The sequence below is a fragment of the Sinocyclocheilus anshuiensis genome, unplaced genomic scaffold (assembly GCF_001515605.1).
Source record: "Sinocyclocheilus anshuiensis isolate Anshui unplaced genomic scaffold, SAMN03320099.WGS_v1.1 scaffold1481, whole genome shotgun sequence".
Taxonomy (NCBI): domain Eukaryota; kingdom Metazoa; phylum Chordata; class Actinopteri; order Cypriniformes; family Cyprinidae; genus Sinocyclocheilus; species Sinocyclocheilus anshuiensis.
Window position 1 is genome coordinate 91,244 of NW_015542404.1, and position 11,243 is coordinate 102,486.

Below are 11,243 nucleotides of genomic sequence, written 5' to 3' on the forward strand. Positions count from 1 at the left end.
CACCGGGGGTGAGTAAAACGCAGCCTAATTTTCATTTTGGGGTGAACTAACCCTTTAAGTTGATTTTTCTGAGTCCACAGGCCGGTAATTGTTCTTGTTTTAATCATAAACTTCATTTTGTTCAATTTCACAGAAAACAAGACTTCTTATATCATAATTTTGCTTCCCAAGTAAATATTGTTCTTGATTTATGGATCTGTAGACATTTGCACTGGAAAACAAGACAAAAAATGCTAGCCAAGAACATCACTTTGTACAGTGTGATCAGATACTGTAGTACAGTTATTTCCATATTCTAGTGTTTGGGAGCATTATTCATACTTCAAACTATTTCTTTGTAAACTTGAAGTAATGGAGACCTACGGTGCCCGGGAGGTGACATGGTCGGTTCACTTAGTTTTGTCGTGGCCACACTTGTGGAAACGTGACAATATGTCGTGGCCACGAGATATTAATTTATGGGAACGTCATATTAACTCATGGGAACGTGATATTATGTCGTGGCCTCAAGATGCTATGTTGAGGGAACAACATTTTTCTCGTGGCCACGAGTTTAATGCGTAAACAAACCTGCGTGACCATAGCAACCCGGGATTATCAAAATGGATAAAACATTTATTAACATTAAACATTTAATTTAATATTTGTATATTATTATTATTACATTAACTTATTAGGGCTATATTTTTATATTTATTGTTATATATGCTTATTTCCCCTTTCAATTTACCTAATTAACGATCTGTATAATTATGCTATTATTGCATGATAAATGAGCGTGTTGTGTATTTATTTCCAAATGAAACTACGTGAATGATAATTCCTCAACGCAACACTAGTATTTATAATTATGGTCTATTAATTAGCCGAAATAAAATGAAATATATGTTCAATTTAAACTGCATTCCAACAAAAATTTCAGTCAGCATAATCAAAGCTTTATTGGCATTTACAGTAGGCTATTATTTACAAAAGTATTCAGAACTTTAAGTAAAGCGATCGAAATGAAGGGAAAATATGAATACAAACGAATATAAAAATATAACCAATAATAATAGGCTAATAATACTAATACTATTAATAATAATGATAAACAAATATTATGGGAAAAAGATGATCAGTTAATGGACTTACAAGACTGTACGATGGATAAAAATGTTTTCTTGTAGGCCTATTTTATTTTATGCACTTTATGCAACATTTATTCATACACATAATACAGTCCGGTAGCCAAGGCCTATGGTTAATATAATAACTTAATAATGTTATCATTTCTATAATAAATAATATAATAATTTCTTAATTCAAAATAAAATATGAATGAATCTATCTCTGATAATGCCTGGTTGCTATGGTCACGCAGGTTTGTTTACACATTAAACTCGTGGCCACGAGAAAAATATGTCGTTCCCTCAACATAAGAAGTCGTGGCCACGAGAAATGGATGTCGTTCCTTCAACATAGTATCTCAAAATGAGACAAAATGATCTCGTGGCCACAACATAATATGACGTTCCCTCAAATTAATATCTCGTGGCCACGACAAAACTAAGTGAAACGAACATCAGTACAAATCTTTTTTTTTTTAAGTGTTGTAAACTTTTAAGTGTTGCTATGTCTGCTCCCTATACATTTACGAGAACATACTGATGAGTTGTAGTCCCTTCAAATTATTCATTAAACTTTCTTAAATTTACCTTCATAAAACCTGCAGAAACTGAAAAAACTGCTTTTTCATCACAAGGGCTGTCACTGGCAGTGAGCCGTAAGCAAGAGGGATGCACACAGATGCTTTGCACTTCCACCTCTCTCTAACTACTGCTACTGCACGATTCGCATCACAACACCCTGTGGGCCACACACACACCTAACTATTTACATATTAACCAGCTAACATAGACAAGCTTAAACAATGTCAATCTGAGATCAAGAACTGATTTGTAGTCTTAACCTGTTAAATTGTTTTACAGGTAATCATACTCATGAAGAGCAGGCACACAGTTTTCTGGTGCTGACACAGCTGCAGCCAGATTGTCCCGCACATCCTCTCCTGTGCTGCCTTCTGTGTTTCGGCAGGATCCTTCATAATCTCTTCAACTTCAACTTTGTTTATTTATATAGCACATTTAAATGCAACTTTGTTGCCCTAAATTCAGGATAAAAATAAAACACACACACATAACTTACACACAAGTAAACAAACATTTATAAAAGGTTCTCAAATCAAGAGAACCTGAGAACAAATCAAACTATCCCTACTTCAAAGGCCAGACAAAAAAAAGTGTCTTCAACTGGGACCTTAAAACGTGACTTCCTGTTTGTTGCTGCTGCATGTTTTGAGTTTGAGCTCCGTCAAGTTAATTCTTTATTGTCTATTTTTTTTATCTTAAAATCAATTTTATACACCATAATGTTCGTTTCTATTAAGTATGAATATATCCCCTATCGTATTCTACAACAAAAACAATCAGAGCGCCTTGTTATCATTAACCTGTTAAATTGTTTTACAGGTAATCATACTCATGAAGAGCAGGCACACAGTTTTCTGGTGCTGACACAGCTGCAGCCAGATTGTCCCGCACATCCTCTCCTGTGCTGCCTTCTGTGTTTCGGCAGGATCCTTCATAATCTCTTCAACTTCAACTTTGTTTATTTATATAGCACATTTAAATGCAACTTTGTTGCCCTAAATTCAGGATAAAAATAAAACACACACACATAACTTACACACAAGTAAACAAACATTTATAAAAGGTTCTCAAATCAAGAGAACCTGAGAACAAATCAAACTATCCCTACTTCAAAGGCCAGACAAAAAAAAGTGTCTTCAACTGGGACCTTAAAACGTGACTTCCTGTTTGTTGCTGCTGCATGTTTTGAGTTTGAGCTCCGTCAAGTTAATTCTTTATTGTCTATTTTTTTTATCTTAAAATCAATTTTATACACCATAATGTTCGTTTCTATTAAGTATGAATATATCCCCTATCGTATTCTACAACAAAAACAATCAGAGTGCCTTGTTATCAGTAGTTTTAATTTGATTTCCTGAGTCCACTATTAGCTTATAGCCCGTTCGCGTCACCAGCGTGGTTGCCGCTAATCTCGCTTACAGTGCTAATACTCTATTCACACACATTACCATTGTTTTACTCACTGTTAATTGCATTAATGGCGGATGTGTGTCTACCTTTGAGTGCAGGTGAGGACACGTTCTGGAGGCCGTGGAGAAGCAGATCCGCGACCTGGTGGAGAGGCAGACCCAGCTGAGAGAGCAGACCACCGGGACAAGACCACAGGAACCAGATGAGTCCGCTGCACAATGTGACTTTGCTGCAGCCTGAAATTGAACTGCTGGTTTTGTCTGGCCAGAGGAGAACTGGCCCCCCGACTGAGCAAGGTTTTTTCTCCATTCTGGATGGAGAAAAGGAGATGGAGTTTTGGTTCCTTGCCGCTGTCACCTCTGGCTTGCTTAGTTGGGGACACTTCATTTCCAGCGATATCGTTGACTTGATTGCAAAGATACTATTTAAACTGAGCTGGATGTTGACATCATTAATGCTGTTCAGTTGCTTTGACACAATCTGTATTGTTAAAAGCGCTATATAAATAAAGGTGACTTGACTTGACTTGACTGAGAGAGCGGAGAGCCATGCTGGAAACATCCCGGGCTGACGCTCACAAATCCGGGGTAAGTATACAGCGTCAAATGTGATGTCAAAATGAGACTTTATTGTCACCGCAACAAAGCCGAGATGACGGCCACCGCATCTGAAGTCTTTGTCTGTCAGCTCATCTGTCTTATACCTTTTTCTCTCACCAAAGTTGGTAGTTCCGGTTTTTGTTATTGGTTATGTCTATCTAGTTTGCCACAATGTCTAAATCTTGAGCACCGACTGTCCCAGGTCAAGGACATTATGGGTATTAAAACACACTTGTGCTTTTGTGCTCAAATATGCTTTTATCAGTGGATTGCTCAAATATGCTTTTATCGGTGGATTTTGCTAGATCAGCCATTTTAACTGTCAGCCATTGTTCTTAATGGTGGAATGTGGTTAGATCACCCATTTTAAATGTTACAATTTGGCTACTTGTTCCTGCCTACTGCTGGAAACTCTGGAATGACCCAGATAATATTAGGTTATTCAAGTTCACTGGTTTTACTGCCTAATGAAAAAGGCTCTCATACATTAATTCCCCATTAAGACATCCAGGGTTGGAATAATTCAGCATATTGATTTGCATATTGATTACTTTCATTATTTCACATAATATTTCATAGAATTTACACAATATATTCCCCCCTCTGAGACTTTACCAAGTCTCACCACTAAGCCCCTTGCCTAGAGTACAACACCATAAATCCACCCATCCTTCTATGAACCAATAATGGTCCTCCATCACTTTTTACCAAATGGTTTCCTTATGTTGCTGCACTCCAGAGGAAGTCAGATCCAAACTTCTCTCTTCACTATTGACCAGAGAAGAGTAAAAGAATCCACTTCCCTACCTATACATTCTTAGGGGTCAATAAATCAATAATATGTGTCAATGCATGTGCGCATGAGATGTCTTAGCCTTGCCCATGGTTGTCATGGTTATGTAGTGTATATGAATGATTAGTCAAATGATTAAAACAAAGTGATGCAATAAATGATGCACTGGTCTGTCCCACGATGCCAGAGGAACTCCAAGCATTTCTGGTAGCTTGGAGCGCTGTCTGGTGCTGCTGTCCTTCGTTGCCAGAGGAGCTCTCAGGCAAGCTCCCTTGCCCTCCAGCGCTATCTGGTGTTGGAGTAGATGGTGGGTTTTTAAACCTCCAGTTGAATCTACTCGTGTTGCTAAGCACTGAGGTGCTCGTCGATCCTTTCTTCTTTTCATACTTTTGACTTTCCCAGTGTTTAAGAACAAACAAACGATATACTGATGAATGAAGGTTAAATGATGAAAATAAGTAATCTTTCTTTATCGTCCCCTTTTTCTGGTTGCATTGCCTCGTAACACGGACAATGACCTGCTTAAGACCTTCAACGTCCCCTTTCTTTCCAAAAATATCACTTTTTACATTTGATTTATTTAGGAGAATAAATGCTCTTTAAAATAAACGATTTCAGAGTAAATGATTCAAAATAAATGATTAAAAAATTAATGACTTTAGGTATTAAAGACTTCAGGAAGGAGCATATTCCAAAATAAAATACATAACAACCTCTAACTTCCTGCCTACTCTATCCAAGTATTCTAATACTACTACATAATATGAAAAAGAAAATACAATGAAGATACTAACTCCCTTTTTATAACAAATGCAATAAAGGAAAAATAAAAATAGAAAATAAAAGGCACTCCTTCCCTACTATTCTGTTGTTATTTCAGGAAGGTTTTACTCGTCCAGCTCATCCAGTCCAGGCCCCACTGTATACATGTTGGTACACCCAATGTCAACAACTCCAGTTGGCTTCACTGACACGTTGATCATCTGTTTGGCTGCAGCACTGGCCAGCATTGATCTGATGAAAGGCACAATACAACAGAACAGCAAAAGAAACCCAACAACAACAATGCCAATTATGATGCCCACTTTGGTTAACCATTGTCCCCAAGACCCAAAAAATGAATTAAACCAGTCCCAATTATGCATGTCTGCTCCAGCGTTCTCAGTCACTTCATCTCTCAGGTTTTTCAGTTTCTCCATAGCTTTGGTGAATGATCCAGCTGGGGCTGTACTATTTGAAATATAAGTACAACAGTCAGTTCCAAACATTACACATACGCCTTTTTCGACCAACAACCAGTTCAATGTTTGTCTATGCATCATCAGTATAGTTAATAAATATCTGCTAATTACAATAAATATAGTTTATCCGCTCTATATTCTTGATAGAGGTTATCTATATGAATATTGACTCAAATCCATATTTTATCTCATTCTTGGCCTTAAATTGCTCTAGTATTCCCTTGATTGGCCATTTGAATGTATACACTTGGGTCTGCCTTATATGCTCTTTATAGTTAATAAATCTCTGCTAATTACAATAAATATAGTTTATCCGCTTTATATTCTTGATGGAGGTTATCTATATTTTAGCTCATTCTTAGCCTTAAATTGCTCTAGTATTCTCTTGATTGGCCATTTGAATGTACACACTTGGGTCTGCCTTATTTGCTCTTTTCACTCTCTGTCTTTTTGGCAGGGACTCTACAGATTTGTTTAGGTCCCCTTCTATATTGTCACTCCTTATAGTATTCTTACTCAGTCTTCTATTGCTTCTGATTGATTTTATCATGTCTACATAATCCATTACTAGATGTTTGAATGGCCCTTCTGGGACTGGTATGTGGCCTATAGGTGCAGATGTTCCTTTCCTAACATTGTTTTGGGTGCAAACTTTGCATTCAGATAAATACTCATCCACCATTGCCTGTAAACAAGGTGACCAAAATCCTTGTCACTTTATTTATTTATTTTTTATTGACTCCCCCCCCTCAGAGATAAAGATTTCAAGCAATGGAGTAGGAGCAATCATATGGCTCTCATGAAATTGTCAAAGCCCATTTTGCATTACGTGTTGTTTCCCTTTGTTGCCATAGACTAATTTCATATGGTGTAGCTTGATGTTGCATCCATGCAATCATTAATTGTGGTTGAGGTTGAATCAGAACAGAGGGAGCCATTATTTTTGTTTCACAGCCTGAGGCATTTCTAGAATATTTATTTACTGCATTATTGCCTTGTATCATTGCCCTCTTAGTTAGCTGGATTGATTTGTATATGTTTTAAACATGCAAATAGAACGGTTTGTCATACGTGGGCATGGTCAAGACAGGAGCAGTCTGTAATTCTTTTTTTTTTTTATTGAAATGCTATTAGTGCTTCAGTATTACATACCAGTGGTGCCCTAAGATTCTGATGGCCCACTTGCTTCATTAGTGCTCTTAGTGGAGCTGTTTTGATTGCATAATCATCATTCCAATCTGCACTAAAACTTGTCATCCCCAAAAAATGAATAATTTGTCCCACTGTTTGTGATTGGTGCGCTTTACTGATACCCCCTAAGTGACTGGGTGATATAGCTTTCATCCCATGTGAAATTGTGCGTCCTAAGCATTCAACTTGTGGTAAGCAATATTGCAATTTTTCTTTAGAGGCCCTATGTCCCCCCCAGCCAATTTAGTTAGCACCTTAATCGAGTCTTGATGACATTATTCCAAAGTTGTTGAAGAAATCAATAAATCATTAATGTACTGTCCAGTCTTCTTTTAGAACTTGATTAAACACCGTGCAGCATTCTCATGTATGTGAGCTTTTTACCTTGGTAGGTGAATGCAAACAAAAGTCTACTTTCTTCTGCTAAGGGAATGCTGAAAAAGGCAGAGCAAAGATCACAGTATAATAATTAGCAACAGACGGAACATTGGTTAGTAATGTATGCGGGTTTGGAACATCGGCTGGCCAATCCTCCACAACCTCATTCACTGCTCTCAGATCATGCACCAAACGCCATTTCGATTTATCTGCTTTGGTTACTGGCAATATTGGGGTGTTACCATAACTAGTAGTTTCAACAAGCACTCCTGCTTTCATTAATCCTTCAATTGTCTTTTTGATTCCCTCTTCTGCTTCTGGTTTCAAAGGGTATTGCAATTTTCTGGGTACTTTAGCTCCTGGTTTAAGTACTACTCTAATTGGATTAGCTGATTTTACTAACCCCACATCTGTATCATGTTGAGACCATAATTCTAATGGTACTTGTCTCTCCATGTCTTTTAACAATTCAATTTGCTTTGGTTGATGTTCTTTAACTTTTGGCTCAACTCTTGTGTTTATGACCATTCTGGGGACACCTATCATTGGAGTAGCACACAAAATCTTAAGATATTCTTTGTCTGCTGATTGGAAAATTAGAGGATTTTCTGTGGCTTCCCACTTGCTTTTTTCTGCTTGTTTCATCATGGGGCCTAAGTCTTTAGAGACACAGTTCTCACTTACATATTGGCTTCCCACTTGCTTTTTTTCTGCTTGTTTCATTATGGGTCCTAAGTCTTTAGAGACACAGTCTTTATTTACATATAATGGGACAGGACAGGCACAAAGATAATCTTTCTAATTTCTCTGCTCTCTTTCCTCTCCCTCTCTCATGTCTATCTCTCATATGTCTATTTTCACTTTTAGCAGCGTTCACTCACACACATACGCTCCACTCATGCACACACATTCACTCTCTTTCGTACATACACCCATAAACACACGCACACAACATTTTCTTTTTGTTCTCTGTCACACACATGCACACTTTCTCTTTGTTCTCTGTCACACACACGCACAAAGTTAGACCAACATACAGGTTCTCACTCTCACATGTGTGCACTCACACATGCATTCAGGCACACATATGCATGCTCTCTCTCACTCACACACACACAGAGGTTCCTCGCTTGCACACACATTCAAGGCCTTCACTCCCACACTTTTTGCTACTCTTTTCACTACATGCACACAGATCGAAGAGAAAAACACCAAGCAGCTTTTGGTCTCCTTCTCTTTCTTTTAGGAATGAAAAATCAATCAGTTCTTTATCTTTTTCTTTACCAATAATTCAGTTTCACAATTTGGATCACAATGTCGGCAACTTAGTGTCCAAACAGCCGACAGAGCCAATTTCTTGGAATATTTTTAGTTTTTTCAACTCTTACAATTTTCTCAATAAACTCTTTATTGTTCATTTAGTGTATTTATCTTTTACTGTATTGCTTTTTCATTCCAGTTAAATCAAAGAACGTTTACATAAAACATATATGCTACACACATCCAGCTTCATTCGCAGCGCAAAGCAGCCAGCACAGTTAATCATTCAACCAAAACATTCAATGCTTCAAGGTTTCCAGCACTTTGACGCACATACACAGATATTTCTCACAACATACAATGGACAAACAAAGACTAACAGTTTAACTCTTCTCAGTCTGCAGACACCTGATCACACAGCCCTTCCCTCATAAGTACCCCTCAAGGCCACGCTCTACCATCTCTGAGCGGCTCCCCGATTCCTGGGCGTACCCACTTTAGGAAGTCTCCGAACAGGTTTTGTGCCCCTTCTCGGCTGGCACTGTGTACACAAAAACTTAATACCCGATCAAGCAACCCCTCCCTCATAAGTACCCCACAGGGCCACGCTCTACTTTCTCTGAGCGGCTCCCTGATTCCTGGGCTTACTTATTTTGGGAAGTCTTCCCTCATAAGTACCCCTCAAGGCCACGCTCCACCGTCTGAGCGGCTCCTTGATTCCTGGGCTTACTTACTTTGGGAAGTCCTGACCCAGTATTTGTGCCCCTTCTCGGCTGGCACAGTGCACTTCTTGCACTCACAAAAGCTTTTTACTACTCTAAAGCATGCACATCTTTTGACATCTGGAACCCTTTAATCTCTCTCTATTTCTGCATTTACTTTACTTAATTTTAGTTAAATTCAATACCTTAGATTCATTTATTGGTGAAGCCCTGTCTCAGATTACCATCACAGGCGTGACCCCAGTCAACCACACAAACAGTCCTATTTCCAATTTAAGCAAAAAATTGCCTACCTCTTTTTCAGGCGTGCCTTTTTGTGATCTGTTTGTGCGGCCGTCCGGGTACCCCACCCACGATGGCCCTCGCGGACGTTGGACTCCAAGCCAATCCTGTTCGTGACGCCAATCTGTTGTGTATTTTTCTTTGGTGTAGTCAATGAAGTTCGAGAAGCAGAGTTCCAGATGTCAAAATGAGACTTTATTGTCACCGCAACAAAGCCGAGATGACGGCCACCGCATCTGAAGTCTTTGTCTGTCAGCTCATCTGTCTTATACCTTTTTCTCTCACCAAAGTTGGTAGTTCCGGTTTTTGTTATTGGTTATGTCTATCTAGTTTGCCACAATGTCTAAATCTTGAGCACCGACTGTCCCAGGTCAAGGACATTATGGGTATTAAAACACACTTGTGCTCTTGTGCTCAAATATGCTTTTATCGGTGGATTTTGCTAGATCAGCCATTTTAACTGTCAGCCATTGTTCTTAATGGTGGAATGTGGTTAGATCACCCATTTTAAATGTTACAATTTGGCTACTTGTTCCTGCCTACTGCTGGAAATTCTGGAATGACCCAGATAATATTAGGTTATTCAAGTTCACTGGTTTTACTGCCTAATGAGAAAAAAAGCTGCCAGGGCCGAGCATATCCACAAACTCATAGAAAATAACCAAAACAATCCAAGGTTTTTATTTAGCACAGTGGCTAGATTAACAAATGACCAGACACCACCCGATGTAAATTTTCCCTCACGGTTTAATAGTAATGACTTTATGAATTTCTTCACTGATAAATAGATAACATCCGAAATACAATAACAAATGTAGATTCTACAGCATCTAATACTTATACAGAAAAACTGGAGTGCTTTACAAATATAATAATAATAATAAACTTTATTTTATATAGCACCTTTAAATGTAGCATCTCAAAGCGCTGTACATATAAAAATATGAAGTCAAAAGATACACACAACAGTACAGGCAGTAAAGAACTAACCAAACAATACAAAGCCAATATAATAAAAAACAAATTAATCACATAAATCACAAAAGCTACCCTAAAAAAGTAAGTTTTAAGGGACGATTTAAAATTTTGTACCAACTGTAATTTACTTAGGGTAGCTTTAGAAACTCCAGCCAGCAAAGCATTAAAGTAATCAATACGCGAAAAAACTAAAGTGTTGATTAACTTTTCAGCCACAGAAAAAGTCAACATGGGACGTAATTTGGCAATGTTTCTGAGATGAAAAAAAGATGCTTTGACTGTATTACGAACATGCGGATCAAATGTTAAGTTGGCATCAAATATCACCCCCAGATTTTTTAGTTTAGTTTGAAACTGTAAAGCAGAGCCATCCACACTTAAGGTTACACAGCTAAGACCATGTGATGCCCACACTCCCATGAGTCTCTTCAAAATGTTGTTCAAGTTTCCTGCCACTGTTTTGGATATTTTGGACATTGCACCCATCGACTCATGGTTTGCTTGGTCGCTGGAACCCCTTTCTTAGGTGTACCGAAGCAAATGAATAACTGATCTGCCTTACGCCACTGGGCAGCTCTGTGGACGTAAGCAGACTGAGCAGATTGAGTCTTTCCTGGCCTGCTTCCTGGAAGGGTGGAGGACAGAAGGCTTGCAGTACTATGGGCGAAGAGGTGGGCACCTTAGGGACACGAGAACCC

At 38.4% G+C, this 11,243-nt stretch overlaps 2 long non-coding RNA genes across 2 annotated transcripts in view; both read left to right on the forward strand.

Moving 5' to 3' along the window:
- LOC107693007 (uncharacterized) overlaps nt 1-11,000 on the forward strand; it is a 16,317-nt gene extending 5,317 nt beyond the window's left edge. The window contains exon 3 of the long non-coding RNA XR_001634697.1: nt 10,928-11,000. This is a non-coding gene — a long non-coding RNA (uncharacterized LOC107693007). The remainder of the gene's footprint in view (nt 1-10,927) is intronic.
- LOC107693008 (uncharacterized) lies at nt 5,930-6,995 on the forward strand. Its single transcript, XR_001634698.1, has 2 exons — nt 5,930-5,985; nt 6,203-6,995. It is a non-coding gene; the product is annotated as an uncharacterized LOC107693008 (long non-coding RNA).
- Nucleotides 11,001-11,243: the final 243 nt, after the last annotated feature.